The 16,345-nt window shown below is 37.5% G+C and overlaps 1 pseudogene; it reads left to right on the top strand.

Moving 5' to 3' along the window:
* The first annotated feature begins 4,113 nt into the window (after window positions 1-4,113).
* On the top strand, window positions 4,114-14,645 carry LOC150031672 (protein PUTATIVE RECOMBINATION INITIATION DEFECT 1-like; annotated as a pseudogene).
* The last annotated feature ends 1,700 nt before the right edge of the window (window positions 14,646-16,345 follow it).

Here is a 16,345-nt window from a genome sequence, read left to right as displayed (position 1 = left end):
GCGTAACCTCAGAAGGTATCAAACTTTACCTCTTCCCATACACCTTGAGGGATGAGGCTAAGAGGTGGGCTCATTCATTGGAGCCAAATGAAATAACTTCCTGGGATCAGTTGGTGGAACGGTTATGAAGAAGTTCTTCCCTCCAGCAGTCAACGCAAGAAGACGAAAGAATGTGTGTTAAACTTCGAGTAGATGGATAACGAGACCCTAAGTACCGCCTGGGTGCGATTTAAAAGATTGGTGAAGAATTGTTCGCATATCGGGATACCCGATTGCGTTCTGATGGAAACGTTTTACAACGGCCTGAACAGATCAATGCAAGTTGTTACTAATGCCTCTGCTGCGGGGGGACGTATGGATAAAACATACATTGAAGCCAAGGTCATCCTTGACCGCATCTTGCAAAATATGGATGACTGGATAGATGACGGGTACGGAGAAAGAGGCTCCGAGAGAAGAAGAAATGATAATGCCATTGTACCTGCAGATACAATGACAACTTTGGCTGCCCAGATGGCCACGGTGACCTCTCTTCTAGAATCCATTTAATCAAGGTGCCCTCTCCCAAGGATCAGAGCAATACAATGCACCGGCACAAGTGGCCGCAATAAGTTGCGTCCAATGTGGAGGGGGCCATGCGGTGCAAATGTGCCCATCAAACCCGCAGCAAGTGTGTGCTATCCAGAATAATCCGTACAGCAACACTTATAATCCTAGTTGGAGGAATCACTCCAACTTCGGTTGGGGAGGAAATCATAACCAAGGTGGGCCGAGTAATCATCAGAATAGCAACTCCGGGAATCGAGGAAACCCTCCACCTTTTCACTAAAACCAGAATCAAGGTCAACAGAGACAACCGCAACACCAACCATCCTCCTTAAACACCTCTGAAATTCATTGGAGTCCTTGCTCAAGCAATATATTGAGAAAAACGATGTTGTAATGCAATCGTAGGCGTCTTCAATCAGAAACTTGGAGGTCCAAGTTGGGCAACTGGTAGTCGAACTACGCAATAGAACACCTGGAACGCTGCCAAGCAATTCTAAAGCCCCAGGTCTCACGGGAAGGAATTTCCTTGACGACATTGTGCAGGCAAGCTTGACCGCCTGCGGAGGTGTGGATTGCGTTCTTCATGGAAAATTGTCTTCCGGTCCATATCTCTAAATTCTATGTTTAAATGCTTTCTTAATCACCTTCGTTATTGCTTTATGAATCTTGTTATTTAATCCTTAGATTTGCTTTTATTGTTTATGAAATTATCTCTCATTTAATTCACTTGCGTTAATTTCCATGCTTTCTTTAATTTTCTTACTTTTCTGTATTAAATGTGTTATTCTTAAATTTTGGTGAATGATTGTTTAATAAGAGAATTATTACCGCAAAGTCCTTGTGGCTTACGTTGATGAAAATAATAATAATAATAATAACAATCAACATCCAGTATGCATTGCGATGATGGGTGCATCTTGTGCTAACAAGAGACACTTTGCGTTCATCCAACCCAAATGCATTGCGCTGAGGGGTGTGTTGCGCACGTATGTATTTTTCGTCCGTCCTTAGCGAAAACGCACTATGTTGAGGTAGTGTTGCGCCAGTAGAAATACAGTACACCCGTCCTCCAGAAATGTGTTGAGTCGAAGGGTGTGTTGCGCTGATACATGCGTTGTTGCCCGTCTTCTGCAAAGATGCATTTGCGTTGATGGAAGTATTGCGTTGATTCTTAACCTTGCGCCATTCCGAATAAAACACCAAAGATAAATTCTTTTTGCAAATAGAGTAGTCCAATCGTTTAGGCTTCCAAGGAAATGATGATTTCGCAGATGAAAGGACGTACTTCTCTGTGGACTCATAAATGTGAGGAGTGTGGCGGTAGGCTATTTGAGTACCTCGAGGCCTGCCACTGTGGAATTTGCGTTGGGCCCATCAAGGCCCAACCTATAAATTCCTACTTCCTCCGTTTGAGAGCCTATTTGAATCTTTTGCAAATAGAAACCCTAGCAGCTCTGCATACCCAGACTTACTCTCTTCTTACAACCCTAAGTATTTCTCAGCTTTCTTACTCAGTTCATCCATGGCCGACCAGTCTTCCCATCCATCTTCTTTACCCTCATCACCCTCGCAAGCCAAAATCACTGTAAGAGAGGCGACAATCCTTGCAGCAAACTGTCGTCTCGCCGCCCAGCCACAAACCATCCCTCGAATCGTCAGAAAACCTCGATGATAGCCTGTAGCAGTCGGACCACTCCGCATTAGGGAAGGGCAGAGCATGGAGAGTGCCCCACTCCCAACATTGTCTTCTAAAGAAAAAAAAGAGACGACAGAGAAGTGTTCGGGAGTATTTTGAGTAACATGGAGAAGGAAGGAGGGTTGCCCGAAGCAGGGGTTGTTAATCAGCCACTACCTTCAGAGGAGGAGATGGAGGAAGCTTCGAGAAGGAGCGCCCTGGCCGTTTCGGATCCTAAGGAAACTGTTCAAGCAGAGTCCTATGAGGGACCCATCAAGGTCACTTTGGAGGGAGCGGTGGCGGAGAAGCAGCCTGAAGTGGGTGAAGAGAAGAAGAAGAAGATCAAAGAGAAATAGGTTGAAGGAGATGAGGAAGCCCATCCAATCAAGAAGGGAAGGAGGACGAGTGAGAAGAGGGAACACAGGCGGGAGGAGAAGCGTCTGAAGAAGGAGGAAGGGAGGAGAAAGAGGGCTGATGGCCTAGAAATTGACGGAGAATCCACCTCCACAAGGGTGGATAAGGGGGAGTCAGCACAACTGCGAGAATCAGTGCAACCCGAGGGGGAAATAACGCAAGTAAGACCGGTTGCAACTGATGATGGAGAAGATTTAGACATTACCCCTTTGATGCGGCGTCGCAAGGAGAATGCACCGCAAGGGTCAACAACTGACCCAACAATTTTACAAAGTGCAGTAGAGGAAAAGGAGAGGATAAGAAGAGAGGAGGAAGAAAAGCAAGAGAAGATGTTGCGGGCACAACAAATCATCGCAGAAGGTAGTCGAAGAAGACAATTACAAGATGAGGAGGTGCACCGCAATAACACAATATTGGTAGAAGAGGAAAGGATAAGGCTCGAGGAAGAACAGCGCATTTTGTTGGCCTCAGAGAAATTTAAAAGAGAATTTGAAAAAGAAATGAGAGAAGAAGAGGAAGAATAAAAGAAGGAGAAGGTTGAGAAGGAGAAGAGGCGCTGAGCAAATGATCAGTGCATTCGAGAAAAGAAGGGTAAAGAAATTGTTGAGTGGGAGAAAGAAGAACAACGCAAGGAAAGGGAAAGGAAACAAAAACAAAGATCCCGCCTTGCGTTGATTAAAGAGAAGGGAAAAGTAGTAGCGGAAAGTAGTGAGCCTGCGTTGGCTAAGGGACGACCATCAAAGAAGAAAGAGAATGATGATATGATGATGAAGATGGGATTCTTCCCTACGCCAACGCCACTACCGGACGTGATCACAAGTGTTGTATTGGAACATGGATGGGAAACATTTTGCCAATATCCATCCATCGTCATCCCAACGGTAGTGCGAGACTTCTATAATGGACGGCTCCATGACACCAAAGATGGGGTGACCATGAAAGGGGAAGTGGTACCTTTCAGCGCAAAGGACATCAATGAATTATATCTAATGAAGAACATCCCGGATGCGTCGGGTAATAAAATCATTGATGATCCCACAAAAGAGCAGATGGAGGATAAACTGAAGGTATTAACGCAACCGGGCACTCAGTGGTCAGTTTCCTTAAAAGGCATCAGAACCCTTGCATCCAAGACATTGCTTCCAGAGGCATGACTTTGGGTTTATTTGGTGAAACGGCGACTCATCCCGACTTCACATGACAAAACAATTTCAAGGGATAGAGTCATGGTCACATACTACATTGCTCGCAACATTCCAATAGATGTAGGCCAGTTGATCGCAAGACAAATTCGAGGTTTTGTGGGGCACATAAGAGGCCAATATTTCTTTCTTTGGACAGTCTCAAACCTATACCTCTCACTAGGTGTGGGTATTGAAGAGGAACCAATGCCGGAAGTACTCCCTTATCAACGTCAAGATTTTGAGAATGCTTCTAAAAGATTCCCCACATTACCCTGAACACCTAAAAGGCTCATGATCGATTTAAATGCGCCGCAGCAGTCGAAACCAAAGAAACAGCGTAAGGTTGACAAAGGAAAGGAAAAAGTCCAAGAGCCATCACTGCAAGATCCTAAACCCTTGGACCCTTTGCCTTTGATCATCCGCCTTCCAAGCCCTCCTGCAGAACCTTCTTCCTTACTCCCTGAACATTTTACCAACCTTCTTCTTGCCCCTGATTCTCCAACTGCATATCCAGTAGCTCCATCCTCACCGCAATTTTCCCTTCCACCGCCGCATGTTGATGACCCAGCGATTTGGGTGAAGGCATTTCTGCCCAACCCCAAAACGATGATGGCGAAACATCGCAGGCACAACCCACCATTGCCACCTTAGTCGCTGAACTTGCAAATATGCGTTCCCTTCTCTCCCATCAAAATAAACTCTTCTGCCAGCGCATGACTGAAGTATACGAACGATAAGCAGAATTGCAACGCAGCATTGCTATGACAAGGCAGGTGTTGATCAATATTCAACGCAACATTTATACGATACACCTGAACCAAAGGTAAGTAGCGGAGCGCAACCATGAATATTTCAACTTCTTGACAGCATATCTTCATGTTCCCATTGTGCCTCTGCATCTCCAGCAACATCTGCATCCAAGAAGCTCATCGCGTACCTCATCAAAATCCTCCACCTGAACCTCCTCCTCCTCAATAACTTTACAATTTTTTTATTGTGGTCATTCTTTTATTTTTAATTTTAATTCATTATTTTTCTATGTATAGAAGCTAATTACTTGATTCTTTGTACATGCTTAAAATTTTGTATTGCGTTATTTGTAATTTTTCGTATACTTGGTTAATTTTTAATACAACTAAGTAACAATTCTTTCTGTATGCGCTAGCCTCTTCTTTATCGTCTTTTGTCATTTATTGCAATGTTTGTTATCTTTTATTTAGCGTTATTTATTGCGCTGCCATGATGACTTATATGTATACACTTAGTAACATTTCCCACACTTTGTATTTTCTGACTAACACTTAGTTAATTCGTAGCAATAGCACTACTTTACCTTTTATCCTTCAAAATTCTGCTCAAACCTTCTTTTTAACATTTTGACTAAGTGTTTGTCTATTCTGTCCAAACAACGCAATACGGACCTTGCGCATCTCTAAATTTAGGGGTGGGGAAGGTTTGAGCAGATGCGATCAAGTAGATGCAGTCATTAGAAAAATGTGTTCATTATCATCAAAATAAAAATTTAAAAAAAAAAAGAAAAAGAAAAAAAATCATACAATGGTCCAATGTCAACGCAAGGAAAATTCCAAAACAATCCCAACCTGATAAGATTTAGTTGTGAAAGGAACCTGCTCAGTCATATTTTAAATCCATTAAAAAAACACTTAATTATGATTATTAGAATCAATGATATAAGTTCTAAATTTATTTTAGACATTTTATTAAAAAAAAAAAAAATTCAATTCCCTAAGATCCTAAGTTTGCATGTAACTCTTCATTATATGTTGACGGTTACTAAATATTAATTTTATAACTATAGAAAAAAATTATTGGCCTTATATTCATGCTTTCTATGGTTTAATTAATTAACTATCACATTCTAATTAATAAGAAAATCATTTTACACACGTTCATGACATTAATATAACAACTATATTAAGCTATGAACGTGTCATGCTCAATGCAAATTGATTTTCAACTTTATTAATATAACACTTATATTAAACAATTCATGAAAATCAACAAAGCATACATACAACATTAATAGATCTAATCATTTATAATACCTAAGTAATGTCATGCATCATGCTTTTCCAATTTCTTATATTTAACATTTCAAAATATATTCAATAACTCATGAAATGATATATATCATGCATTAATACCATACATTATAACCCTTATAATATATTAAAATGCGTGAACATGCTTGACCTATGGTGAGATTTATCTAAATGACATCCATAAAGTATTTAAATAGCAAATGAATTGGTAATTTGGCCCCTAGGATAAAATAAAGCAATAAATTATAATATTTTTGTAAACTTTATCCTAAAATAGATTCTTCCACATTAGAATCAACCTAGACCAACCTAAATCGACTCCAACTACTTCAAATCGGACCCTAAAACAACGAACCAAGCCATTCCAGTACAAAACCGATCAAACCATCTTGAACCAGCTGAATCAGATTGGACCACCCTGAACCGCGTACAACACAAACCCTTGCATAACACATGTCGTAGCATTACAATGCTGCGACATCAGAAAGTGATTCTAGGCACATCGTCGAATGTTCTTCCTTTTTTGTCAAAATTGGTCTCGATCTTCATTGTTTACAACCCTAATTCTAAACATGGTCTTACAAAAGACTCGAATTATATGATAAAATGCCCAAAAACGCAGGGTCCTTTACAAATTAATCAAATCAAACATGTAATCTAAGGGCAAAATTTACCATAAACGAATTCGCAAACCACACAATGCAATTCAACCAACCAAATCAATGCAAATTTCGAAATTTCTAAATTAATTATACGAGTTGGTTCTTATACCAATTGTAGGGTTAAAAGCCCTAACACAATGAAATAATCAAGATCTAACTCGTAATCAATTGAGAAATTGAAATATTAATACATTTGGGAAAATACATATTACAAAGAATTAAAAAAAAAAAAAAAACCTCAACCTACTATAAAAATTTTAGTTAAGCATATATTACAAATTAGTTTTCATGCTTTTTATTATAAACTTAATAAAAAACACACAAAACAATAGTTTTGTGTTTTAGTATTTATATATATAAATAAACAATTAAAAAAATTTGGGACGGGATCCCTTCCCCCGTCACTAACTGGAAATTTGATTTAAAACCTTGGTTTGACCCCTATATCCGGTCAAATCGGGAATCGGGTGGGGGACTTGCAAAAAATGTTATCATCTCTAATGTTGGGTTGTCATACTTTATTTATAATGGAGTTTTATCAGGGGTCTTTCTTATCCTTTTAGGTAAAATTCTATTTCCTTTACCCATTTGAAAACCAGATACTCAAGGGTTGGATTAAGGCACTAGGGAGGTTCTAGAAATAAGGGCCAATTGCAGATTGCCCTCATTTGAAGGATTTGCAGGCCTTCGAGGCCAAGGCAGGCCAACTACTGCGAAGGCTTCGCTAGCCTTGACCTTGACCTCTAAGGCCAAGGTGAGCCAACTGCCGCAAAGGTTTTGTTGGTCCTGGCCTCGACCTCCAAGGGCGAGGAGGGCCAATTGGCCTTGCGGTCCAATTGCTCTTTTCCTATTTGTATGGAACTCACCTAGGCTTATTTACTGTTAATCTCAGGTCCGTTTTTTAGATTAGGTAACTCTTATGGGTATACTTTTATCATAATCTTTCTACTAATCCAAAATTACCTATAACAATTTTTTTAAAATGGTGTAATATTTTTCTGTTGCTTATTTTTTTAAAAAAAAAAATATGTTTGGATGATTTGAACATCATATTTTCAAATTTTAATTTTTTCTATTTGAGAAATTCTAAAATTTTATTTTCATTTGCAGATTTCTAATGGTATTTCTTACTTTCAAACTTTATCTAAAACAAAATATTGTTTTTTTATAAAGATGAAAAACCAAAATTATCATTTGCCTTGTGTATATGAATCACATATTAATGGATATGTATTTACAACAACATTGAAAAAAGAACAAAAGAAGTACAATAACTAAACTAAACTCATCGGTGTGCATTTACATTTATACAATTGAAAAATGAAACAAACAAAAAAACTTTAAAAACCACTAAATTGCTTGAATCTTTAGAGCAATAGTGTTCTGCTCCATCCTTTTCAATATGTTTGAATCACAGTGGTCTTCTTCTCCACCCTCTTCAATATACCCAAGGATCAGTAGTATTTACAATAATTACAAAAATAGAAAGATCTACAAAAGTATTTAAAAAATAAGAAATTGCATTAAATCACTGATCTTTTATAAGTCTATTGCTTGATCTTGAGAATGATCGACAATTAAAATATTGGAAAAGTAAGATTTGAGAATTAGAATATTGAAAAGGGATGAGCTTATATAGACATAAAAAAAAAGGATTTCCATTAATCTCCATTAATTCCATGAAGTTGTCTAAAATTTCCATCGATCTCGATATTTACATAAAATTGGGACACCGATATTTCAAACTTTGTGCACAACTACCATCAATAAACAACTCTAGCAATCACTTTCGACGATGAACTTCGACCACCAAGTCCTTCGATCATCTCCAACAACTAACTATAACGTCCAATTCAATCAATCATATACTAAAAAAACTCAGGTGACGACTCTTGAATAGTCATTTATATGTCATTAACCAAGGTTGCTTGTTATGTTTTATATGATTAAATGTCTATTCTTGTGGGAATTCGAGCAAATAATGCATTTCAGAGTGTTACTGACCACTTGGGGTTAGTTGAAACTATCAAAAGTGAAATCGAACATCTGAAGTAGCAAGGACATGCAATTACGATTTTAACCCTAGGGCCAATGCATCAATGCCATGTGTGGAGTTGTGCATTACGTTTGAAGGCAGAAGCACACATTGGCGAGAGTGTCACGGTGCCTCAAATTTTGATGAAAGGCTAGAGCGTTGTGCGTGCGACGCTCGAGGTTTACACTCCTATTAAGGTCTCAGCGCCGCTACGTTGAGGGATATTATATATAATCTATTCAAATTTTAAGGTTTTCTTTTTAGGTAGGAAGTCATGGACATCGATGAGATACTAAAATTCTTCTTCTTCATCTTTTCTACCATCTTTAGGTTAGATTTTAAATTTCTTTTGGATTGCAGCTTACGGATTGGATCTCTCCTCTTTGGTTTGTGCATGGATAGAGGTAATTTCTATTTAGTTTTGGAAGCAAGAATCCTTGGTGAATTTCTTTAGATTTTTGTGGATTGGATTGAATTTATGCTGATTTTATGCTTTCTCTGAATCCATTTTAATTTCTAAATGCATATTTTTGTGTGGCTATTCCTTCATGAATGCGTATTGCCCATGCTAATCGATTTGTAGCTTTTTCACGTTTTCCCTTGAATGTCTAGCCCAATCACCTAAGTAGCAATTAGTTAATAATATATTTTATGGCTAACCTAGAATGCATGTATTAACTAGCTTCTAAGATAAAATTGATTTATCGTTTATGCTACCCAATTGCTTAATCAAAACAATGGAACTCTTAATCTTAATGCGTATATTCTTATTTCTATATGGACGTTATCGAATCCAATAGACTTAGGGACGTGTAGTTTAATTAGGACTTGGCTTAAGGCTTTAATTGTTAATTAGAGCGCTTACTTAGTTATCAAACGATTTGGTTGCCTGTAGCATCGTTGAGTAAGGTCTAAGTGGGTCGTTGTGCACTCATAAATCGAATGCATATTTAATTAGCATAAATCGATGATTGAAATTATATTTGCTCTCGAAACTAGATAAACCCAATCCTATGTTACATTGACCCATTGCCTTTATTTTTCTTGCACACTTATCTCTATCCACACACCAAACTCCCTCTCAAATTTTCCACTTTAATTAGTTAATTAGCTTAACGTAAAGCTCATACTAGCACTTTCTTGCAGATCGATCCGGACTTACCACTGTTGCTATGCCAACGTAGTAATAGGAGTATACTTTCGGTAGTTTATAAATTTAATTGATTAGTAGAGGTTTGTAGGCAACAGTAAATCTCTCTCTATCATTGGACAATGAATTTGTTTTTAAATACAAATTTAAAATTCAAATTCATAGTATTTAATAGTAATTTTTATAATAATTTGACATTAATTACTTTATAAGCATCTGTCAAACCAAACAAACTTATGTATAAAAAATACTTTTAGGAAAATGTAACAAATGCACGAGAAAATAAAAAATGACTTGTTGAATAATATTTTTTCTAAGCAATCCAAGTAAGTCCTAATTCATTTTTTTATGTTAAAAAAATCAAATGACATGTTTAAAAAAGAACATTAGGATTTATTATTTTTTTTTAACCCCATAATATAAACATAGCTAAAAAAAAAAAGTGATATTCCATATTTCATATGAAAAATGTAGATAATACATTTACATTTATACTTTAATAAAATTTAGATGAAGACAAATAGATGCATTTTTTTTTTCCAAACAGGCATTCTCAATTCTGGACCCAATGTTGTTAAAATTTTCTATGCCATGCTTATGAAGAGTGGAACACACAAATGCTTTAAATCAATTAACATACATGTATAATAAACACTAACCTAAAGTTCGACATAAGATGCCATATCAAATTTTAAACTTCTTGATGACTTAGTTATTTTTTTTTTTACATATTTCGAGTATACATTTCACTATTGTAAAAATATATTGTAATTTTGTTGTTTGTATGAAACAAGATTATTTTATCTATCCCAACTACAATTATTACAAGCAGAAAATTAGAAAATATATGTGAAGTTTTAAGTTGACATATCAATTGAGTGTTGAAATTTCAAGAAAGTATGTGTGTAATCAAATGTTTGAACAAAATGTTGAGTAAACAAAAATAACCAACAATTATACTTTTTTAAGTTACAAAAAAGTATAATTGTCAAACAAAAATAACCAACAATAAACATTCATGAGATTTTGTCAAATCATAGAGACTAAATTCTAAGTTTTAAAATAAATACTAGGGAGAAAAATTTGCAATTTAACCTATATTAATTTTGAATTCAACTAGAGAGAATATGACTTTTTTTTTCTTTTTTAGTAAAGAAGAATAAGAGTATAGAATATGAATTCAATGTCCGCCATGTCAAAAATCCAAAGAGCAATGATTAAGTGCGCACATAATTTCCAACTCTTTACCATACCAATTTTTTTTTTAAATAAATATTTTAAAAAATAAAAATATACATTATTTCCAGCTGGAGAGTGTTTTGTTACAGGGCCAAAATTTTGAAACCCTACTCCGAGAGATGTTGTACAGTCATCCAGACTCCGAATCAGCGCAGGAAAAAGACGATCAATCCATTCCTCCAAAATCATGTTCCCATGGCCACCGATCATCGCTCTACCTCCATACGGAGGAAGGAGGAACCAGTTGCCTTCTCTGCTTCTCCAATCTCATCTCCAATCCCCTCTCTCCCACAGTTCACGTCTCTTACGCACTATCCCAGTTCTCCCAGGCTTCTTCTCAGCCTCCATTCCTCCAGATCTTCCTCACTTTCTGTTCTCACTTCATTGTCGCTCCCTTCGTCGCCGCACTCTACTCCTTCGACGATGATGCCATTACTCGCTAAGTCGTTGATCTTGTTCGTCACCTCTGTGATGTTACTGAAGTTGACGGTGATGGATCTCTTTGCGATGACTTTATCGCCAGAGTTTCGGATCGGCTTTCTTTTGGCTCGTTGTCTTGGAGCCGTCGTCAGGTGTATATGGTAATCTTGTTTGTTCTACTGTTCTAGATTCGTGCGCATTTCGTTGTCAAAAGTGTGATTTTTTTTTTCATTTGCTCCTTTTATCTTCATTGTTATGGAATGCTTCTAAATTATTGGACAAAAAAATTCCATGGCCAAATTAAGAACAACGATGGCCTCGTGTCAAATCTCGTGTCAGGCCTTGAATTACCAAGGTGATAAAATGAATAATTTGAAAGAAGCAAATTATTTTGTACTACGCATATGCATTTTTTCTGACAAGTTCTAAATTACTCTTCATATGCAGCAAGGAGATATGGGGAGAGATCCTCTTTGTTCTATATAAATTGTCCACAATTCAATATGCATCTAACCATAACACTGAAAATGATATTCTCTCTGCATTTTGCCCAGAACTTCTGTTCTTATCTCTAGACACGCTCATGAAGACTCAAAATGATGATGCCATTGAACAATGTAGGTTTGTCAACTTCTTCAAAACCACTTTTTTTTGTTTCCTAGACCGAACAAGATGGCTAAATCTTCTTTCTGGTTTATAATTTATAGTTGGTGGTGCATGAGTTGGGGTGATACTTTTCAATGTTTGCATTTGCATACAGATGAAGCCAAGTTTCTCATTTCTCATCTTCTTTTATCTGATGTGTATTGATTTGTTTTTGTAGTAATTCTAATTGTTCTAGCTTAAAGAGGGCTCTAGGGGAGTGAACATGAATACTATTCAAAGTTTAATGAGAAGGAAGGAGATAAACTCCCTTTGAATATTTTGTTTGCTAAGGCTATCAAAGGTCCTCTGCTTTCGTCAAACAAAGATCACCAACTTAACACTCTGGAGCTAATAATTCGTTATTTATCCTCAAAGGGCACTTCCATCAAGCCAAACCAACTATTGATTGAAGAAAATATAGTGGATTATGTATTTGAGATATAACGATTTTCAGGTGAGCAATCGTAGTCCTGAAAAATTCTTGAACAAGCATAATCTATCAGAGATAAAGATATCTTGCTATTTTTTTAGATCGAAAGGACACAGATGTACAACCTATGAAACAAATCCTAATCGTAGTCTTGAAAATTCTTGAACAAGCATAATCTGTCAGAGATAAAGATATCTAGCTATTTTTTTTTTAGAACTCAAGGACACGTATATACAACCTATAAAACAGTTCCTGTTCAAGTAAGGTCGTAGATATCTAGCTATTTTTGTGCTGGTAAATACATGAAAACTAGTCAAGGTCATAGATATCTAGCTATTTTTGTGCTATTAAATACATGAAAACTACACATTCTTTTTTCATAATAGAACATATGCCTTTGCATATTGCTGAAGGTAAAGATCCCTTAGCAAGTGCTTGTCTTCAGGCCCTTGATCTTCTTTCAAGAGCTGAATTGCCCTTCAATCAAAGGCTTGCGGTCGGATTTGTAACATTAATTCTAGTGTTGCGTCATGTTGCTGAAGTTCCTTTCCATCCAATTCAAAACCAAACACTTGGTCTCGTTTTGAAATGTATTTCTCAGTGTCCTGGAGTAGTGGTTGTATCTCACATTGAAGAACTAGTTCGTATTTTGACGAGTATGCTCCATAAGAATGTGACTGGGGAGATGGGCATACATCCAGACACATTTGCAACAACCTGTGCAATCCTGGTCACGATTATGAAGTCTCCATCTTATAGGGTGCCACATCTAGCAACATCAATTCAAGAAGTATTAGAACATGTAGTTTTATTTTGTCTCAATACATTCGAAACACAACCAAGTCAACTTTTACATTCTTTATACCTTCTCAAGGAGTTCTATATATATAATCAAGTCAATATTGTCATGGACGACTCTGTCACTAAAGAAATGAAAAAATATGCTCTTGATGTATGTACAACACATTTACTACCTTGGCTTTTAGCAACTATCAATGTAACTGAAGAGGAACTTGTTTTGGGGGTATTGGAAACTTTTCATTCGATTTTTCTCCAAAATCCTGACATCAGGACCATAGATTTTGCAAACACACTTTTATCTGCTTGTTGGTTGAGTTTCTCTTTTAGATGTCTAGGCTCATTTCCTTATGAAAAGATGAAATGGAGATTGTATCTAATGCTCAGTTCTCTGGTGAATGTCATCTTTGGAAATGATTCCACAATGCATTAGAGAACCTGTATCATTTTTGCCATTTGATCCAGTTGATTTACTATTTCTACTCGGACAGAAAAGCTCCAATGGCTCGGATCTTTCTTCTTGTCCGTCCGCTGTTTTGTTGTTACTATATGCAAGTTCATTACATGATGATAGGTAAAACACTTTTGTTTCTTCTTTCTTATATCCTCTTTTTGGTATATATTTATTGTCTATGTACTCACCACATGAATACCTCTTTGCCAGACTTGCTGATGAGAAGATGTTTTTAGCATCTCTAGAACAGTACATTCTTGTCAACAAAAGTGGCTTACTATGTGGATACCATGACCCATTTATAGTCACACAAGTGGTGAATATATATGGTTTTATAGGTCTGTTGCTGATGCTAGTCGCCAGACTTCCTACAGTTCAGAAGTCGAGAGAATACCGTTCCAATTGGTGACTGAAAGTGAATGGGATATGCATTCTTCAAGGATTCATAGATCTTCATTAGTATGGTTGTTTAAGCAAGAGAAAATCAGAAATCCATTATGTTATCAGGTTTTGAAAATATGCCAAATCCTTGGCCCAAATGGGACTGGTACCACCACTGTCCACAATTAGTTTATTGGTGCACAAGAAATTGCCGAATTAATTGCCGAAGGAGAAAATTATATGGGAATCATTCGAATTCACTTGTTGGAACAATTGGTTGAGGAAGGTGTCGAACATCATATCATTTTGGTGGTGAATTTTGTGTCAACTATCGTGAATATCTTTCCAAGTTCTGCAGATCAATTACATGTGCATGGCATAGGAAATGCAATAAAGCTCCTCTTTTATGATACTAAAAACTCATACTCTAAACAGACATTTAACGATGCCTTACTGTTGGTTTTCAGCGTTTTGAAATTAGGGAATTCTGGAATGCTTTCCGATGATGCAGGTTGGCTTGCAATGACGGGTCAAAGGTGTGTGTAAATTATATTCTGAGAAGCTGGTCATCGCAAAAGAAAGCATGAAGGTGAGTTATATTCTGAGAAGCTGGCCATCGCAAAAGAAAGCATGAAGGTGAGTTAGAATTTCTTGAGTATAACGCATGTTTAAAGACAAGCATGATTTTAAGTTTGGGGGTGTGATGACATGCAGAAATGTATGTCATCTTAGGCCTTTTACTTAGAATGATGAAGGTTGTTAGGCAGAATATGAGGCAATCATGATAGGAATTTACGAGAAAGTGAGCTTGCGTTGATCAGCATGATGAATCTCAGCTAACCCGTTATTTTGCATTTATTATGCATTCAATGTTCTATTTTTGTAGCTAATGCAGGAAATGAACGCAAACGTGGAAACTAGACTACCGCATAGATGACCGCATATGAAGAAACACTTCATCGCAAAGTCGAACGCGTCGATCAACGCATGGATGTTGCGGTAATCAGCCGTATGCATCCATCACATGGGAGTTGCGCTCGTCAAGCGATTGCGGTCATCATGTAGAGTTGCGGTATTAAGTGAATGTGGTCATTGAATTATTGTGGCTGCGTGACAACGCAAGCTAATGGGATCAACGCAAAGTAGGTGGAATAAACGCATCAATGCATCTACCTCGAGAAAATCCAAAGCTTATGCTGACATTTCACCTACCACGTCGTTAGTGGCAGAGGTTCAGAAAAGGACTAACACACCAAACGTCAGACTCAGAGCAGTCCAATTAATGCTGTCGGCGACCCAAACTTATAAATATAAGCCATGAGCTGAAATTCAGGTTATCCAGAGATTATCCCTCAAACCGAGGATTTTCCCCGTGATCCAGACAAATTGCGTGAGAAGATGGCTGAGAGTTCTTCACCTTCTTCATCCATTTCGAGTGACGATCGGAACCTTCGACAGAGCTAGATCTCGAGAGAGTCAGCTCCTTCACCCATCCATGGCAACACTGTTAGCCTTAACGCACATTCGCTGGAAGCAAGCCTTTGTGCTTAAGGAATTAATACAATTTGTTTTCAATGAAGTTCTTTGTTTCCTTCGACTCCATCTCCATCTTCTTGCTTAACATCTTTACTTTCATTGCAACACTTAGTGGGATTGTTTGGGTATCGCATACTTAGTCATGTGGATTACGGATATGAAGCATGTAGCAACCCACCGAGAGGTGTGCGTTGTGCGAGTGTGTGACTAATCTTATTTTCTTAGTGTGAAATTGTTGCAACACCTGTCTATAGGCTAACACATTACTTGTCTATGAGTAAATTCAGCAACAACCAACTGCTCAAGAGGGTAAGTGGTGGGTTGCATTAAGCAATGTATGCATTGTTCACTAGGGATAGTAACAATCATAGGTCAGCAAAGTTCATGTGGTTACCTTGTCCTATGAGCACTTCATTCATCATTTAGGCATACTTGGGAGAGTAGTCTAAAACACAAATCTAAGACTCGGGAGAGCGGATTGGAATGCATAGGCAAGAATGAGGATCTTAGAGATAAGCTCTGTTTGTCAACACTGCATCATATGCACCCTAGGAATAGGTATGATGATACACAGTCACCTTATTTGTGTATCATCGCATAAACAAGAATTAGAGACTTATGTGTAGGCCCTATAACACTTCTGCACGTATATCGCATGCGTTCTAGCATTAGAAGCCGTAGCATTCACACCGGGAGGTGGTTTACTATTG

Source organism: Benincasa hispida, unplaced genomic scaffold (assembly GCF_027475165.1).
Source record: "Benincasa hispida cultivar pf3 unplaced genomic scaffold, pf3_genome.v1.1 HicScf1004, whole genome shotgun sequence".
Lineage (NCBI taxonomy): Eukaryota > Viridiplantae > Streptophyta > Magnoliopsida > Cucurbitales > Cucurbitaceae > Benincasa > Benincasa hispida.
The sequence above is the reverse complement of the archived record's forward strand: the minus strand, read 5'-3'. Positions and strand labels throughout refer to the sequence as shown.